We start from the raw sequence: 18,939 nt of genomic DNA, 5'->3' as shown, positions 1-18,939 counted from the left end.
GACATGATTATTCCATTCATCTTAAACTCAATGCTCCCGGACCTTTCGAACACAATGAACTCTTAATTTGTAGGCTTTCAAGTCCAAAGACAGTGCTATCTTCATGCTCTGCCTTCTGAGGGATGGGGAGATGCCAGGCTAGGTGGCTCCATGTGATACAGTCTATATCCTGAAAGCCACAAGTGTGGTGTAGGCAAAGTAAGCTCTAGGAGGAACCAATTATCAACCCTGGAGGCTCAATGAAGTGATAAGAGAAGGACAAAATTGAGGACTAATAAAACAAAAGGAAAAAAGTCACAGAGATTAAAGAAGTTGAGAGAGGAAAAAAAGAACAAAGGACAAAGGCAAATAAGAAACACAACAGGATATAGTTAATAACGCCTACTTTTCAGGCCACACCCTCCTATGGATTAAAAACAATACAGAAGATAAAAGTGGTTAGCAACACAGACTAGATTAACTCTTGGCTCTACCGGTTGCTCACCTGAGCAAATTATTCCATCTCTCTGGGCCTAATTTCCTTACACAGTTGATTAAAATATTAAAGGATGATGGGTAAATATAAAAACCCAAATTTGAAAATAAAGGAGACAAATTTTTTTGTAAGTGAATTCAACTGAATATATAAATTTCCAGTCTGCCTATAACAGAAAATATATTTTATCACATTTCAGCATACTTGATTCTTATTCAATGATTTTTTATAAAGCAAAATTAAAATATAACTTTCTAAACCTTTACTCCATTCAAATCTCAGATATTTTAGGGTAAGTCTGTGCAGAGGACTGTTATATAATGTCCTATCTTCCAACCTTTGCTGGATGCAGTGGAGATGACTCGGTCGTCTTGGCCTTCAGTGGCTGGCCTCTTTCCTTTCTCGGTTGTTCAGCTACGTAATGTTGGGTCCACCAAATCCTGGGCATCCTAAGTAGGCATCCGTTCAGGTAAAGTTTGTCCTGCCTGATCTTTATAATGTCTTCCTGGCACCCTGAGCCAATGCTGCTAGTCGAAAGATCCTTTTTTTCCCTTTAGCTCCCTTCTCCTGATCTCAGACCTTTTCCCATCCACCAGTCCTTTCCTCAATCCCCCTTGGGAGTCTCGGAACACACATCTACTTCCTTCACACCATTCTGGAGTGCATAAGACCCTGGGAGGCTACGCGCAGCTCACCACCCATGCCCAGCCCTTGATCATAACTACTCCACACTTACTCTGCCACACTGGACATTGAATATAGCCAATATTGGGATTTCTCTGGAAGGTTGTCTGTCTCCCCAATTTCTCCTCAGTGAAGTAGGAACTCTAGGCTAGTCATAAACTCTCGCCTGGGAGCTCTGCTCACTTTACCTACTGAGGAACAGTGTACAGAGACAAATGAAAGAAGAAAATGAGGAGCAGGGAAACTAACATAAAAGCCCATTTTTTGGAAATCTTAATCTTTGGAAGAACCACAATGGTTCCTGGAAAAGGAAGGGCAATTCTAGCAGCTGTAAGCCACATCAACAATTCAGTGATTTGGACAGACTGTGTGTTCAGGAAACAAACAAACAAACAAACAAACAAAAAAACTAGATTCCGAAGTCAGGCTAGAAGCCCAACCCATAACTTGGATTACAAAGATGTAAGCTTGAGGTCATGGCATAGAGGCTGCTCTTGCTCTCTGGTGGCCTCTGTTTAGCCAGTGCCCCTCTTTGGCTTTCTGAGACCAGAGCCAAAATGGTCACTCAGGCTGGGAGGTGATGGGGAATGGGTCAGAGTGGCAGCCTGTGCTTCCTCTAGATTAAAAAAAAAAAAAAAGCTGCTTAACAGCCACTAGTAATTCCAGGTCATTTCAAGGCTTATCTCTGCCCAACCCCCCCCCCCCCCCAAAAAAAAGAAAAAGCTCTGACTGCTGTCATTGATTGAACTCTGTGGAGAAGGTGGGGGGGGGGAGGGGGAGGATCAAAACAGAATATAGACAACCTGTGCTCCCACTTTCTTGGAAAGGAAGAGGAAGCCAAGATAAAGGTAAAGATATCTGGTGGAAGGGATAAGTGTGAAAGATTTACTAAGACGGGAATATAGCAGGGAGAATATATCTGAAAATATTTAGTTGATGTATTTCCTTTCCTCTTATAAACCCTTAATTATTGCTCGGGTCCCTATCACCCTTGAAACACTCAGTGCCTCGGGAGGAACATAGAACATTCTGGATCAACTACATCATTGCTTGGCTTTGATTTTTAAAATACAGATTTGCCATTGCTGTTTACTTTAAGACAGTTGGGTAAAGACAAGCACTTTTAATTTTCAGAATCCAGGAGTTTGATGAGGTTTTTCTTTGAACTCCAAATCCTGAACTTTATAAATTAAGAGCCAAAGCAAGAAGAATTGGAGCACAGTGTTTTAGCGTGAGCCTTGAGGTGGGGAAGGGGGAGGACTAGACTGAAGGGCAGGTTCTGTCACTAGAGTTGAAGTGGAAAATGAGCAGATGGCACCTGATAATGGGAGGAGAAGAAAAGTTGGGGTGGGGGTCAGACATAGTAAACTCATTTCCCTGTCACTTTGAGGTCAATCTAGAAACCTCTAATTAGAGCCAAGGATTAAAATAGGGTGCTTATTCCTCGCTTCTCCAGAGCTCATGCCTTTCAAAGATGACCTGAGGCTTCTGGGTGTCTAGATGTTGGAGTAGAAATGACCCACGAAAGTGCCAGGTGGAAGAGCCTAAGAGAGCATTCTCCTACCCTCTACCCTCAACCCTGCCCCACCCCATTCCTGAGTTTTATGGGACATTTGAAGTTCCCAAGAGTCCAAAGATGCAACAGAAGTCACAGCCGGCTCCAAAGACCAGCAGCCTCAGGTATAGAGAAGGTGAGTCCCAAGTCCACCACAGGACATGACACCAGGCTCCACATGTGACATGCAAACAAACTACCCCACAGCAGACACTTCGGCAATGGATACAGCACAAACCCCTCCCAGGAAAAGACCAGAAGGACTTCATGCCCCAAGATCTCAAGCAGAAGTAAGTGTTCCTCTGCTTGGGAAAGCAGAGAAGAGGGGAAACTATCCAAATAGTTCATTTAAAGCCAGAAAGCTAAGAAACTTTTAATTGGCAAGACCAAGTGTTCTCCCTATTAGTAGGGTAGGAGAGCAAGAAGTCAAGTCATAGGGAAAAAAAAGTGAATTAAGGAAAGGATTTGAGAGAAAGGGTTGGTTTTTCTTCTTGTTTTTAGTATGTGTATTACTCTGCTCAGGCTGCCAAAACAGAATTCCACAGACTGGGGGTATCGTTACTTACATGTGGTCTGTTAATCAACAGAAATTTATTTCCTCACAGTTCTGGAGGTTGGTGCCAAGAACAAGGTGCCAGCAGGATTGGCTTCTGGTGCGATCGCTCTCTTTGGCTTATAGAGGGCACCTCCTCACTGTGCCCGCACATGGCCTTTTCTCTGGGCTCGCAGAGGGAGAGAGAACTCTTGTGTCTTTTTATAATACACCAGTGCTATTGGATTAGGACTCTTCCCTTATGACCTCATTTAGCCTTCATTACCTCCTTGAAGACCTCATCTCCAAAGACAGTCCCACTGGGAGGGGGGGCGGGTAAGGGCTTAAACATATGAATTTGGGGGAGACACAATTTAGGTTGTAACTGTTACTAAAGTTGTCACATAAAATATTTTGTCTATATTATTCAAATAACAACTTTAATCCAGTCCCTGGACTAATAAGTATTTAACAAGAGGGAGCTGTAATAATATTACTATATTATATTAATAACATTAGCTAATTTGCAATATGCCCCAAGCATTGTTTTATGTTTTAAACCTGCTACTGCATTTAAAACCACAATCTTATAAGATACATAGTATTATTCTCTGACTTTACTTCTATCAGCTTTACTGGAAAGATAGCTTCCCCACCCCATAGCTTTCCCATCTCAGCCACAGATCATTCAAAGTGGGTATCCTCCTTGGAACACTAGTTTAATTGGGGATGACACTGTTTCCGCTCTTTTCCTCTCCACTTTCTCTAATTGCTGTGGTGGTATCTTCAGCCACTCATAGCACCAAACATGTCAATCATGCCACTGGTTCCCACTGAAGACGCAATGACAAATGCTTTTGTCTGATGAAGATTTTGCTGCTGATGCTGCTACCACTGAGGATATATATGAAGCAACAAGGTCACTGAAGCAGCCACCATCAATGACCAGACCCAGCCATGTTCCTGTCACCACCAATGTAATTATAGAGATGCCAAACCTGCTGTTTGTCCAACCAATGCCACATTGTCATCACCCAAGCTAATGACCCACATTGTCATCACCCAAGCTTCAGACCAGACCACTGCGGGGGATTCATTCATAGAATCCCACTGTGCAATGCCCAGAACCACCTGTCCCTTCCAAACTTCTGCATCTTTCCTGCTCTCAGACCTATGCATCCTCAATACTTACATTGCTATTTCTGAATTACATGATAAATACAGCTTGGGTTCAAGATACAGTTAAGAAAGCAAATGGAGACACAAAGAATAGGATAATAAGAAGAACAATATGCAAATGGACTAGCAGCTAGGAATAAGGTTGGAGGTGCAAAAGATAAAGAACAATGATATGTGTAGGTGATATCACCCAGCACCGTGAATGTTTCTCTTGGAACTTAATCCCAATGCACACCATCCCTTTCGTCTCTAGTAGTAGGTTGGAAAGCAGTTCATACCTACAGAGATTTTCCCTGCCATTCAAGAAAAAATTTGTTTTAATATTAAGTAAAAATAACCCTATGCACAGATTCTAATACCTTTCTCCTTTTTTCTTTAGCCTTATTTGTACGAAGCTGCTATCTTTCTCTGAACACACCACAACCTTGAATTTACAGAGATAAATAAATCTAAAGTTCATCTCCCCACAGATATTATTTTGGAGCAACTCCATTTGATGCCTCCTAGATAAAGCAATCAAACCAGAAAGGAATGAGATCCCATATACTAAAAAGTGACATATAATTATTACCACACCTATTAAGTGAACAAACCAGCCAGAGCCCAATTACATCTTTGCAACATACAATGAAATACCTCTTAAACAGTTCTTCAACAAAGAAATAAACCTGTCATGGAAGAAAAATGTGCTGTACATCAAGGGTATGTATTGAGGAAGTAATGTTGGTGTCAGGGTCATGCTGGCCGTAACTCAATGGGCAATTAAGGAAAATTAGAGGCAACCCTCATTACATACATTTTACACTTTGTTTATTGTGCTACAAATTCTGTAGTGGAACCACTGACTTGTAGCAACAATAGCTCATTTAGTGGAAAATGAGAATGTTAACAAAGGATGTTTGATGGCTCAGGAGCAGAGTATGGCAATTTACATGTCTTGCCATGTATCCCTCCTATAAAACCAGATCTTTGGATTGAGTTAAGCATGAAATAGCCACAGGCAGAACCAATATGACATATCTGAAAGTCTACTTGAGAGTCGAAAGAATATAAAAAAAATTAAAATAGAAAGCAAAAGTATGTTGATGATTTTTAGTTCTAAGAACACATTTCCAATCAATCATTCCACAAAGAATCAGAAAGGGGTGGTACAAAAATGGCCCTGAGGCAGCCATGTTGGACTGAAGCTCATCAAAAAGAAAATGCTGGCCTAGAGTGATTATATTCCAAGGCTAACAGTCCCCTCAGGAAACACTCACTGAAAATTCAGTAAATCTTACATTCTGACATACTTAGTCCCAAAACTCCACAATTTCTTCCAAGCACTATTTCTACAAACTTACCAGTATACCACTCAATCAGAGGCAAATAATAAAAAGTAGAGCTATAAAAAAAATGAATCGTAGGGCAATGGTGCGGTATTTAGATGAGTACCCTGCTGGGAACCTTGGGCCTAGGGAAAAGGAGAGGGAATTGGCCATAGGGAATGTTGGTTTGTCAACTTGCCCTGTACACAAAGGGCAAGGAGAGACCAAAGAAAGAGGCAGGCCATTCCAGATTAGTAGATGACAGCTTTAATAAGCAAGGACACTTATATATTTGGTTTGTCTTGAGCTGTCGCAGGAAAAGCAGATTTTCACACCCACCGGCAGAATTTGAAAACTTTATGGAGGCATTAACAGGGTTCAGTTACCAATTCAGTCCAGGTGGTCTCAACAATACCTTAGTCTCTCAAGGAGGCATCCTTGAAACAGCTCCCATTGTGGGAATGGTGGGCAGAACGTACATCCCAAGAAGTGGGTGAAGAGCTTCTGATTGCCTGGGTCCAGCTTTCAGGTCAACCTGCAGTACTGACCTCATCCATCAGAGACTCAGGTAAGCATTTGAACCTGCCTCTTGGGTACTGGCTAACTTTGTAGACCTGACAGAAAGTGACCATTGGATTCCCAAAGTTGGAAATAATTCCCTACTTCCTATAACCTCACATAGACTTTGAGGGCGAGTTCAGGTCTATGGCAGGAGTGGTAGTAGTATTGGCAGCAGAAACTTGGGACCACGTGACTGTGGAAAGCCTCTTACAGGGACAAATTCCAGGGTGACATCTCTGCATCTGAGACGTTTGAGTTTTTGCCACTCTGGAGCATCTGCAATCCCTGACATCTTGAGTACTAACTCCTTCCAAACAAACCAGCCATTTGCATAGTTGATGCTAACTACACATGTGACTACTAGTAGACAACAGTTAACATTCCTTTCATTTAAGGATAGCCCAATGACATTGGAACATTCCCTGCCCATTCACCTTAGAAACTCTTCCAAAGTAGGTTGCCTAGGGTCTGAGGTCAGACAAACCCACACTCTTGTTTAGCAATTGCACAGATGTGTACTGGGTGGGAAGATGGTGGGGAGGACAGGAAAAGCTGCAAAAATAAAATAAAATAACATAAAATAACATAACATAAAATAAAATAAATAAAATAAAATAAATAAAATAAAATAAAATAAGTAAAATAAAATAAAATAATAAATAAAATAACATAACAAAACAAAACAAAACAAAATAAATAAATTAAAATAAAATAAAATAAAAAATAAAATGCCTATATCATTTGCCGGGATTCTTAAGAGGAGAAGGCTGTGCTTCTGAGTAATTAGAGGCATCCTCTGAAGTCAGAACACTGCCAAGATGGGGAAGAGGAGCTATTTAAAATTCTGCTCCTCTTCCATGGGGAGAAATGAGAAGATCCCATCCTTAACCCTTCCCAGACTAATTTAAAATAATAATTTTAAAACTGTGCATTCACAGGCTTCTCTGATGCTCTTGTTCTAAAAGTAGGTTTGCATCACTAGAAAATGTTTCCTGTTAGAACTTCCATGTCAGATCTTAACTGATTTTTTTATTCATTAGACTGAGCTGACCAAGGTTTCAGGGGTTTGTTTCCACCCTCTACTTATACTCTTTGGGTGAATGATTCAGTAAATATCTACACTAATAAAAGAGAAACATGGTAATTGGCGTACGACCACTACCCTTTTCATTGGCTAATCAGCGAGATATGCAAATTAACTGTCAGCCAAGATGGCGGCCAGCAGCCAGGCAGCTTGAAACTAACATGAGGCTTGCTTGCCTCAGTGACGGAGGAAACCAACGTTCCCCGCCTGCGGCTGCAGGCCTCTGAGTGGGCAGTTTAAGAAACATTGTAACAAATACCGCCTGGACTTCAGCCAGCAGATTTGCAACATTGTAAGCAAAGGCCAGAAACCTACTTTCAGCCTCGGAGGCCTAAGAGCTGGAGCCAAGCCTCAAGGTAAAGCTGGCCCAGAATAAAAAAAAAAGAAAAAAAGGAGCGGTTGGAAACTTCAGTCACTCCCAGCCTGAAAACAGCCCTCAGCCCCTCACCCAGACTGGCCAGGCACCCCACTGGGGACCCCCACCCTGATCCAGGACACCCTTCAGGGCAAACCAGCCGGCCCCACCCATGCACCAGGCCTCTACCCTATATAGTAAAAGGGTAATATGCCTCCCGGCACCGGGATCAGTGTGGCCGGGGGCAGCGCCCAAACCCCCTGATCACCCTGCGGCTCTGTGTGTGACAGGGGGCGGGGCCCCAACCCCCTGAGCAGCCCTGCTCTGTGCCTGATAGGGGGGAGCTCCCCAACCCCCCGCCCCCACGGGCCCTGCTCTGTGTGTGATGGGGTAGAGCCATAACCTCCCCATCGGCCCTGCCCTGAGTGTGAGAGTGGCGGCGCCCCAACCCCCTGATCGGCCCTGCTCTGTGGGTGATAGAGGGCAGTGCCCCAACCCCTGATGGGCCCTGCTCTGTGTGTGACGGGGGCAGCGCCCCAACCCCCTGATTGGCCCTGCTCTGTGCGTGACAGGGGGTGGCGCTGCAACCTCCCCATCGACCCTGCCTTGAGTGTGACAGGGGACGGTGCCCCAACCCCCCAATTGGCCCTACCCTGAGTGTGACTGAGGGTGGCATCACAACCTCCCAATCTGCCCTGCTCTGTGCATGACGGGGCGGCGCCCCAACTCCCCAATCGGCCCTGCTCTGAGCCCGACCAGGGGCTGCACCTAGGGATTGGGCCTGCCCTCTGCCACCCGGGAGCAGGCCTAAGCCAGCAGGTCGTTATCTCCTGAGGGGTCCCAGACTGCGAGAGGGCACAGGCCGAGCTGAGGGACCCCTCCTCCCCCCCGAGTGCACAAATTTTTGTGCACCGGGCCTCTAGTTTTCTATAAACATCATTCTGAAGTCTCTCCTTCACAGTGGGTGTGGCATTCTGCCTCCACCACTTTAAAGCCGTACACCCTTAGCCACGGTATTTAATCCTTCTGTGCCTTAGTTTCTTTCTTTGTAAAATAAAAATAATAAGTGTTCTTTACCTTGTACGCTTGCTGTGAAGAATAAATTAAAACATGTGAACTAGCCCTAACAGGTTTGGCTCAGTGGATAGAGAGTTGGCCTGTAGACTCAAGGGTCCCAGGTTTGATTCCGGTCAAGGGCATGTACCTTGGCTGCGGGCACATACCCAGTGGAGAGTGTGCAGGAGGCAGCTGATCGACGTTTCTCTGTCATCGATGTTTCTAACTCTCTATCCCTCTCTCTTCCTCTCTGTAAAAACTCAATAAAATATATTTAAAAACAAAGCAAAACATGTAAACTACCTTCAACTATAGTAAACAGAAAAGTACTCATTATATATCAGCTACTATTTGGGGCACAGAGAAATGTATGATTAATCCTGAGTTCATCAGAGAAGATTTTACCAGTTATGTGCCAATAGAATTACATCTGAAACTTTAAATCAAAGCGTATCTAACAAAGAAGACAGAGAGGGGCGTTCATGGCAGAATCGAATGCAGGGCATTCAGAAAGTCAGAAGAATTTCCAAAGAAAAAATATCTTCTAGTGTCCCCAACCCTGCCTAAATGCTAACCTTTCATTAAACTTTAACTTGGGAAGATGCAGCAGACAGTTTTTGTCACACACAACGGCAACAATACCGACCACCTCTCCACCACCACAATACCACCACCCTACATGTTCATCTTTACAGTGTTACTTTAACACTCACCCAGCACCTGATGAGGACGATATCTCCTCCCCTTTGAGCCTGAATAGAACTTTCTGATTGCCTCAACCAACAAAGTAGGGCAGAACTGATCTCCAAGAATATATATTAAAATGCCATGCCTTCGTGTTGTTCTGGAACACACAGTCTTGGAAACCAGCCACCATGTTGTAAGGAAGCCCAAATGAGTCCATGCAGGGAGACCACGTGTAAGTAAAGATGCCTCCAGATGATGCCAGTCACAGTGTTCATTCTTCCCAACATGAGGCACCAGACAGAATGGAGCAAAGATAAGCCACGCCTGCTTTGCCCTGTCCTCATTCTTGACAAATAGAATCTGTGAGCAAAATAAACTGGTTGTTTTCTGCCACTAAGTTTTAGGGTACCTTGTGACTCAGCATGGTAGCTAGGATAGGATATATTCCTTTTTCTCTTTCTGTGGGGACTCAGGTTGCTTGCCATGTCACCATTTATGGTTACCAGTCCCATTCTATCCAGAGCCACAGGAGAAACCAGCAAAGGCAGGCATCATAAGTATCACTAGAATAAGAGCCTTATCCAGGTAATAGCACCAGGAGAGCAAGCCTAAGGTGAAGGTAAGGAAAGGAGGAAGGGTTGGGATACACAGTCAGTCCTTGATGTCCTTTCCTTTGCCTTCCTCTCCCTGTGTTTCCCTGTCTTACATTTGTACTGCTTCTTCTAACATCTTATTATAAGTTTTAATCATTATCAATATGTTCTTTTTTAATGTTTAAAATGCATCTTTTTGTAGAATGTGCTTCTACCTAGAAACACACCAGCCTGTGTACTTCTCAAGGATGCTTTAACAGCCTTACCAGTGATGAGAAGAGTAACAAAAGGCACAGATAAAACTTATTATATGCCCAGGGCCGCAGAGAACACACAACTGAGAGTAGGTGCTCAATACATATTTGTTGACTGAATAAATGGTCAACGACCTGTTCTTTTTGAATTAATGTTTTCTTTCTGCCCCTTCTCACCCAGGCCTCCAACTGGCCCAGAACGCAAGCTCTAGAGCAGTGGTTCTCAACCTTCTGGCCCTTTAAATACAGTTCCTCATGTTGTGACCCAACCATAAAATTATTTTCGTTGCTACTTCATAACTGTAATGTTGCTTCAGTTATGAATCCTAATGTAAATATCTGATATGCAGGATGGTCTTAGGCGACCCCTGTGAAAGAGTCGTTCGACCGCCAAAGGGGTCGCGACCCACAGGTTGAGATCCGCTGTTCTAGAGGAAAGTACAGAGAAGAGAGAAAGAATCCGGGGAGGTCAGGGCTTTGCCAAGCCACAGCTCGGAGAGCATCCCTACTTGGTGTAAGGTGATGCTTCCAGAGAAAACATCAGTGCTCCGGAGAAGATTGAGCAGTTGCGAGCAGGGACCTGGTGGGTCTCAGCTGTCTTCTGGGAGAGCCCTTTGTGTTCCAGCCCAGCTGGACCACAGCTGCCAGCGAGAGAGCTGATTTCCTGGTGGAGTCTGGATGTGAAAATCCCTGTATCACAGCTGTGCCCACCAGCTGGCCTTGCCCTTTGGGGCAAGGCAGTTGGACTTTCTCATAGAAACCTGCGGACTTGACCACAAGAAGAACTTGTCTGTCTAGCTCTAGTGTATACTAGTAAACATTACTTGGGGGACTGTTTGAGGTGTGTTTGCATAAGGGTCCTTGACAATTAGCCAGACTAACAACCATGAACTCTCTCTCTCTCTCTCATCACAGCTATTGGCATGAAAAGGCTCTAATAAGAAAATAGCATTGGTTCAGCCCTGTTCCTGTCACTATAAAGACAGCCACAGTCCCTGCCCTCCAAGTACTTAATCTCATAAATTCCTCACACTGATTGACAACCTTTTGTGGACACACAGCAGGAAGGGATGGGAGATTTTAATCAATTTCTTTTATCTGTCCATTAAGGAGACATGTGAGCTATAAGTGAAAACTCAATGATCTCCTGAGAGGTAGGAGAAAGATATTGGCAATAACATATTAATTGTGGTATCCTTTCTGAACTCTATGAGAAGAGAATGGTACAATTTGCCTTGATGTGTATATAAGAAGCAGTGGTAGTTCTATAACTAATCTAAAAGTAGAGAGTCTAGCCTTCACAATTTGTCAGGATTATCCGAATATTAGCACTGAAAGTCCCACATTCCTGAAAATTCCTCAATTCAAGCCAAATGAAGATATTTGGTCACCCTATGAATTAAAGGCTCCTCTGGGGGAGAGGGGTGATTCCTTACCAGCCTGCTAATGGAAGAAGCTAAAATTCCTGCCATTTTCTATTAAAAGGCAGAAATTCCTAAAAGTCAAGACGTTAACATCTGAGTACAGATTACTTTATCAAATCAGCTCACTTTTCCCCTCAATTCAACAAATATTTATTGAGTACTTATTATATACACTCCAGAATGAGCTACTAGGGATATGGTGATAAATAAGCCAGGGTGCCTGACCTTAAACAGCTTAATAGGTGAGACAGACAAATAAATGGGCACTGAATGAATAGACAGTTTCCCATTTCTGTTATATATACATGATAGTACTGGAACACACAGGAGGCAGCCACCTGACCTAGGGAAAAAGCAGGTGTCTGGATGAGGTGACAACTAAGTCATGAAGGTGACCAGGAATTAATGAGGTGAAAGGCAGAGGTGAGAGAGAATGAGGGAGGGATAGTCCATGGCCTCAAGGGAAAAGAGATCTTTGTTTTTCCAGGAAATGAATCACAAAGAAACAGCACAAAGGGAAGGCTGGTTTTAGTGGCCTGGGATAGAACAAGGAAAGGACTACTCAGTTTTGCATGGCATCAGCATGCAAAGAATGTTAAACATACTGTGAATATGATTCCTTGCTTTCACAGGGAAAAAAGTCAGTTCTGTCAGGAAGAGAGAGAGTGTGAGCTTTTCCACTCTGCTTTCACACTTCTTAGTATTTGTCTTTGTCTTAGTCATGAGGGTGTGGTTTATAAGGTCCTCACCCTTTCATGGGCCTGGGCCTGAAACACAACACCAACCCAGGCAGCAACTCTTCACAGCCACCTCCCACTTCTCTTCTCCTCCTACCTTCTCAGATTCCGGGACTAATCTCTGAGTTATGTCTCAAGTTATGTGTCTATGGAAAGGATGCAGAATTCATTTGTTTTATTTATTGGAGATTAGGCATTTCCTGTGGATTTTTCCCCCCACCAGAACTCACAGTACTTTAAAGGTATTATGACAATAAAATCAATAATCAAAATGAGAACAAATAGCAGATACTAAAAATAAAAACCCTTGTTAATATTTAGATCATTAAAATAACCCTTTTTGGTAAAAAAAAAAAAAAAAAAAAAAGTTCTAATAGTAAAACATAGAAATTAAATTACCAATTCCTCTTCCTTCTATCCCTTCGGCCCCTAACCACTCCAGAGATGCCTACTGTTGATGATGTTACCAGACTTAAAGGGTTCATCCCATTCACCAAGTACATCAAAGCCCAATCAAATGTGAATAGGAGTTTGCAGCAAAGAAAGTAGAGGTTTATGAATTGAGGAAATGGCACCAAGCCTGGAGACACAGAGTTAAAAGACCTGGCTCCCCGATTGCTTCTAGGGGGTAGGTTACATAGGGGGGGAGGGTAATAATTTAAAAATTCATGGTGGCTAAAAGAGTTGGGGTTGTGGGCTCAACTGACTGGATGGGGCCAGGGTAGGATCATTGTGTCAGGCCCTGACATGAGCCAAGGCACTGTTCTCTCTGGTCTCATGAGGGTGTGGTTTGTAAAGTCTTTCCGCTTTCATGGGCTTGGGGCTGAAACACAGCTAAAGTCAAGGTGTTATTTTTATCCTGACTGAATGTTTCTGAGGTCAACAGACCTGAGGCTTTGTTCTTAAGAGAGTTGGATACTGACCAGAATCTGATGTCCTGAGGGCTTAGGGATTAAGGAAAGAGAGGATAGACAGAAAGCAGAAAGGGTCATGGTAAAGAAATGGAGTCTCTGAGTGGTTACAATAGTTCTTTATATATATATTTTCAGATATGCTCTGTATATATGTAAGCAAAGATGGGTGGATGTGTCGATGTAATAAACACCCAATCCTGCAGAAAATTTGTATTAATTTAGTTGAGCCAAACTGACAACATATGCTAGGAAGCAAAAGCTCAACAAACTGACACAATTCTTCAGAGAATGGCAGTTTTGCAGCTTATTTTATACACTAGTGGCTCAGTAAATGAAGTTCATGCACGGGGGAGGGGTGTCCCTCAGCCCAGCCTGCACCCTCTCCAATCTGGGACCCCTCGGACATCTCTCTCGCAATCTGGGACAGCTGGCTCCTAACCGCTCACCTGCCTGCCTGCCTGATCGCCCCTAACCACTCTGCCTGATGGCCTTCTTGCCCCCAACTGCCGCCCCTGCCAGCCTGATCACCCGCAACTGCCCCCCCCCCCCGTCGGCCTGCTCACCCCCAGCTGCCCCCCCCTCCAGCCAGACTTCTCACCCCCAATTGCCCCCCTTGCCGGCCTGCTTGCCCCCAACTGGCCCCCTCTGCTGGACTGCTCGCCCCTAACTGCCCCCCTCTGCCGGCCTGATCACCCCCCAACTGCCCTCCCCTCCTAGCCTGATTGCCCCTCACCGCCTCTGCCTTAGCCCCGCCACCATGGCTTTGTCTAGAACAGGGGTGGGCAAACTTTTTGACTCGAGGGCCACAATGGGTTCTTAAACTGGACCAGAGGGCCGGAACAAAAGCATGGATGGAGTGTTTGTGTGAACTAATATAAATTCAAAGTAAACATCATTACATAAAAGGGTACGGTCTTTTTTTTTTTTTTTAGTTTTATTCATTTCAAACGGGCCAGATCCAGCCCGCAGGCCGTAGTTAGCCCATGGCTGGTCTAGAAGGATGTCTGGAAGGACACCCGGGAGGTCTCCTGGTCTAATTAGCATATTACCCTTTTATTAGTATAGATTAGCATCAAAGGAGAAGATGTAAGGGGGGGTGTGTTTGGAGGGGTCTGGAAAAAAGAGATTACTCTGACATTCTAAGGATATGTTATGGTAGATACAAAAGACCATAGACAGTCTCCCTTAAGATAAAGATTGACCTTTGTCAAGGAAGCTATATAACTACCCACCATGACTCTTACTTAGTTAGGAATTTTTATGTTCAGACCATCACATGTGGTTACTCTCAATCTCTGAGTTTATAGGGCCTTCCACATGGCCTCCCCTGAGCTCGTGAGGTTTAGCATATGGCCATTTTTTTCATTCATGGATAGACAGATGGATAGAAAGATAGGTTAATAGACAGACTGATAGATAGATAGATAGATAGATAGATAGATAGATAGATAGATAGATAGAACAACATAAATGGAGCCACTTTAAGATGGAATTGGAGCTGCCAGCCCGGAGGAACTGCCTTGTGTGTCTTACTCCTCAAACTTTTGGAATGTTAAAACAGGGCAAAAAATACTTCAGACTGGGCCTTCAGCAGCATTGTATCCCAAACAACTGTTTGCAAAGATAAGAAGAAAGCAAATATTATGACTATTGGACTGAAAGTTAAAAACATTCTTTAGAATTATACTCACTCCGTGAGCTTATCTGTACCAATAGAAATGCCTTCCTACTACTGATGTAATTGCCCCCCTTCCCTTTCTCATATACACCTTTTGCCTTCACCTCCTAATCAAAACACTCTGGGTTTCTGCCTGAATCTGTGCTTCCAGAAGAGCTATTCTTTTGGACCTCAACTAAATGATTGTTACCTCTCTTTTTTTGGCTTTTATTTGTAGGTTAAAAATGGATGGATGGCCATAGTTGGTTTTGCTCAGTGGACAGAGCGGCAGCCTGAAGGGTCCTGGATTCGATACCAGTCAAGGGCACATGCCCAGGTTGTGGGCTTGATCCCCAGTAGGGGGCATGCAGGAGGCAGCTGATCAATGATATTCTCTCATCACTGATGTTTCTATCTTTTTCTCCTTTTCCCTTCCTCTCTGAAATCAATAAAAAATATTTTTCAAAAAATGGATGGATTGTTTTTTTAAATGTCAATCATAATGATTATGTTGTTATGTAATTTGCTCTTTTCAAATTTGCTCTTTTCACTGCACATATTTCTGATGTTTTTTTCTAAATTAGATATATCAGTCAGGTTTTGCTACAGTAATGCTATATAACAAACAACCTCAAAATCTCAGGGGCCTACAACAAATATTTATTTATTACTTATGCTACATAAGTGTTGCAAATCAGCTATAGTTCTGTGGGTTTGGCTTCACTAAGCTGGCTCTGCCCCCAAAAAACTCTAATCATCTCATTTGCTCTGTTTTAAATCCAAGTTGGTAAAGTAGCTACTAGGTGACATTATACTCATGTAATAGAGAGTTGGAGCTAAAGGGCCCCAGCCAAGCTAGGCAATCACACTGTAGAATGTGGCAAATATACCCATTCATACCCCATGGGCATGGCATGTTACATGGCCAACCATAAAGTCAATAGAGCAATGAGGCATAGCTAGGATATGGAAGAATTAAATAATTTTTTTAATGCCATTTACTACATTTGTACCTATCCCATTCTTCTGAATATCTGCAGAATATTCTACTGAGACATATACACATTGTATCCTTTATTTTGTTTTTGCAAGCAATGCTGCAATATATATATATATATATATATATATATATATATATATATATATATCCTTAAAATACAGATCTTTAAATACTTGTGGAAACCTATCTTAAATGTGGAATTACTGGGACAAACGGTATCTGCATTTCATTTTTTTTCTTTTGGATACTACTAAATTACCCTCCAAAATTATTGTACCAATTTACACTTCCCAAGGTGAATGAGACTACAGTGTTCCACAATCCTTCCTCAAACTCTTTGTATTATTAAACTTCTAATTCAAAAGATAAAACATTGGTATTTTAAATTACATTTCTTTCATTAATGATGCAATATTTTTAAGTCTCCTAAATTTGGAGAAAATTCTATTATAGCCCCAGACTTCTTGAAAAATCAGCTCAGATTGCTTGAGAAATACCTTAATTATATCCATAACAACTCACCCTGCCTACCAAGCACACTGTTTCTCTGTACCTTTGGTTTTATTCTGGGGCAGCAATTTTCAACCTTTTCATCTCATGGCAGATAAATTAGTTTATCTGTTTACTAAAATTCTGCGGCACACCAAAAAATACTATATTTTTGGCTGATCTGACAAAAAATAGGTATAATTTTGAGTAATTCACACTGGATAGCTATTGTCATGTTGGCTGTTGTCATATTTTTATTTGACAATCTAAGGGAAAAGAGTTCAGTGCCCTTGACTAAGTAGCCAGGAATTGTGCACACTGGTTGAAAATCACAGTTCTAGAGGAAAACATGTCAGCTTGTTCTAAAACACTATGGTTAACAGTTTTCAACTAGAGAACCAAGTCCTATAATTTGATGGTGGCAGTGTGTAGTGCCATGATGGAAAAGACTGTGAACTGGTACCGGGCTCAGCCGGGAAGAATGCTGTGATCCATTAGTGATGTCTGCCATGAACTTCGGAATGGCAGGTGGCAGCATAAAGAGTATTTCTTTGCCATCCCTTCCCTCAAGACTGGTAGAACTCTGCCAGCATTTTAATCTTCTCTAACATTTCATTTGTCTCAAGTCACAGAAGATAAGTATGGCGCAAATACTTTGTAAAAAGATGACTTGGGCTCTGTCCTGTGTATTACTTGTTTCGATCACATGAAGCTTTTAAGAAAACATCACGGACGATGATTTTGAAAGATCTCCAGGAAATATTTTTGGAATTGTTTCGATGTGGATTTTTTTGGGGGGGGGGATGAGTGGGGGAGACTTTTTCTTTTTGCTGATCTAAGTGGCTTAGGCTTTTAAAGATACTTTTACCATCAGAGTAAGATTATTTTGATAACCCACTTCCTGGTGATGTTTGAAAGATGGTTAATTATTGTGGGGGATTTAAATACAGTGTCAAAGTAAATTATAACAGGATTCTTTGGTCGGGCTCAAGGTTAAAGGCAACCACATTTCCCAACAACAGAGGAACATAATCATTCCTTTTCCCACAGATACGCATGGTCTTCCTGTCAGCCTACAGGAATCCCATTCCCCTTGCCCCAGTGTAACCAGACTCCTGGCCACAGAGAAACAACACTCTCCTGCCCTCCCCACAGGGCAATCAGTCCCTGCTCCACGGGGCAGATCCAGGGCTGCAGTAACCGCAGAAACCACAGAGAGCCTGGACGGAGCATGTGTGGTTAGGGACACAATCAGCATTTTTAACACACTCAATCTCTGATGAAAAGAAAATTTGGAAACACAACATTGGAAACAAATGCTCTTCCTCCCAATGGGGAAATGTGTGCTGTAAAGTAAGAAAAGGGAAGACCAATGGGGCGGAAGAGCCCAGGTCTCAGAGACGGTCAGGGGGAGTGACACTGCAGGGGTGACGGAAATTATCATCGACAGGACAATTCTTCATGTTCTCCCAGAAGAGAGACCGATTGCTTCACCTCAGTTGCTGAAAGGGTGGGAACCCCAAAGAAGAGCAATCATGAATTCAAAGGCACTGATAAATAGCTAAGCAGAGAAAAGCCAGGCTTTAAAGTGGCAATTTTATTTTCCTGGTCAAGGAGAGCAGTGCGAGCCCCTTCCCAGCAGACTGAAGCTTCTGCTGTGAAAAGGCTATTCTTGGCTCACAAGTCTGCTGACGTATCCTCACCTTGAGGCAGCTTGGTGACCTTGCTTTCTACCTCAGCTTCCCAGTCAGCCGAGTGGGACATCCGCCTTGCAATCTGCTTCATTTGCTAGGATGTCATGAAGATTAATTAACAACATTAATTCACTAAACGTTCCTTGGGCTGGTCAGGGGAAAAGTGTGATTATGATCATTATTGCTATGGATTACTAGGTGTAATATTATCAGAACGGTTCAAAATGTGATGGTTGCTGAGACAATCTTTGCAAGCAGGAAAACAGGCCAAACTATGCTCTTTGAAGGGTTTCACATGCCTCTGGCGCCCAAATACTTCTTCGATATTCTTGCCCAGGGACCGAAAATTTCCACAAATACGCTACCGGAGTGGGAAGTGCCATGCACTTGGAGTAAGAAAGCCTGCATTCCATTCTATCCTTGCCACTTAGCAGCCGTGTGATCTTGTGCAACCTACTTAATTATCCTGAGTCTCGGCTTCTTCATCTGTCACACAGACACGCTGACACCTCCATATGTATGTGCCTCACAGTGTTCCTGAGAAGTCTAAATTAAATATTTCTGAAAATTGGGCAGACTATACAAAGATAAAATATTATCGCCTCTGAGAAAAAAAATGCTTTAGACATTATAGGCTACAAATCAGTTTGGGAGCTGCAATCCACCGGCATCAGTACATAAGTACATCTAAGGACAGGCGGG

Source organism: Myotis daubentonii, chromosome 17, assembly GCF_963259705.1.
Source record: "Myotis daubentonii chromosome 17, mMyoDau2.1, whole genome shotgun sequence".
In the NCBI taxonomy this organism is placed as follows: Eukaryota; Metazoa; Chordata; class Mammalia; order Chiroptera; family Vespertilionidae; genus Myotis; species Myotis daubentonii.
Note: the sequence above shows the minus strand (reverse complement) of the source record.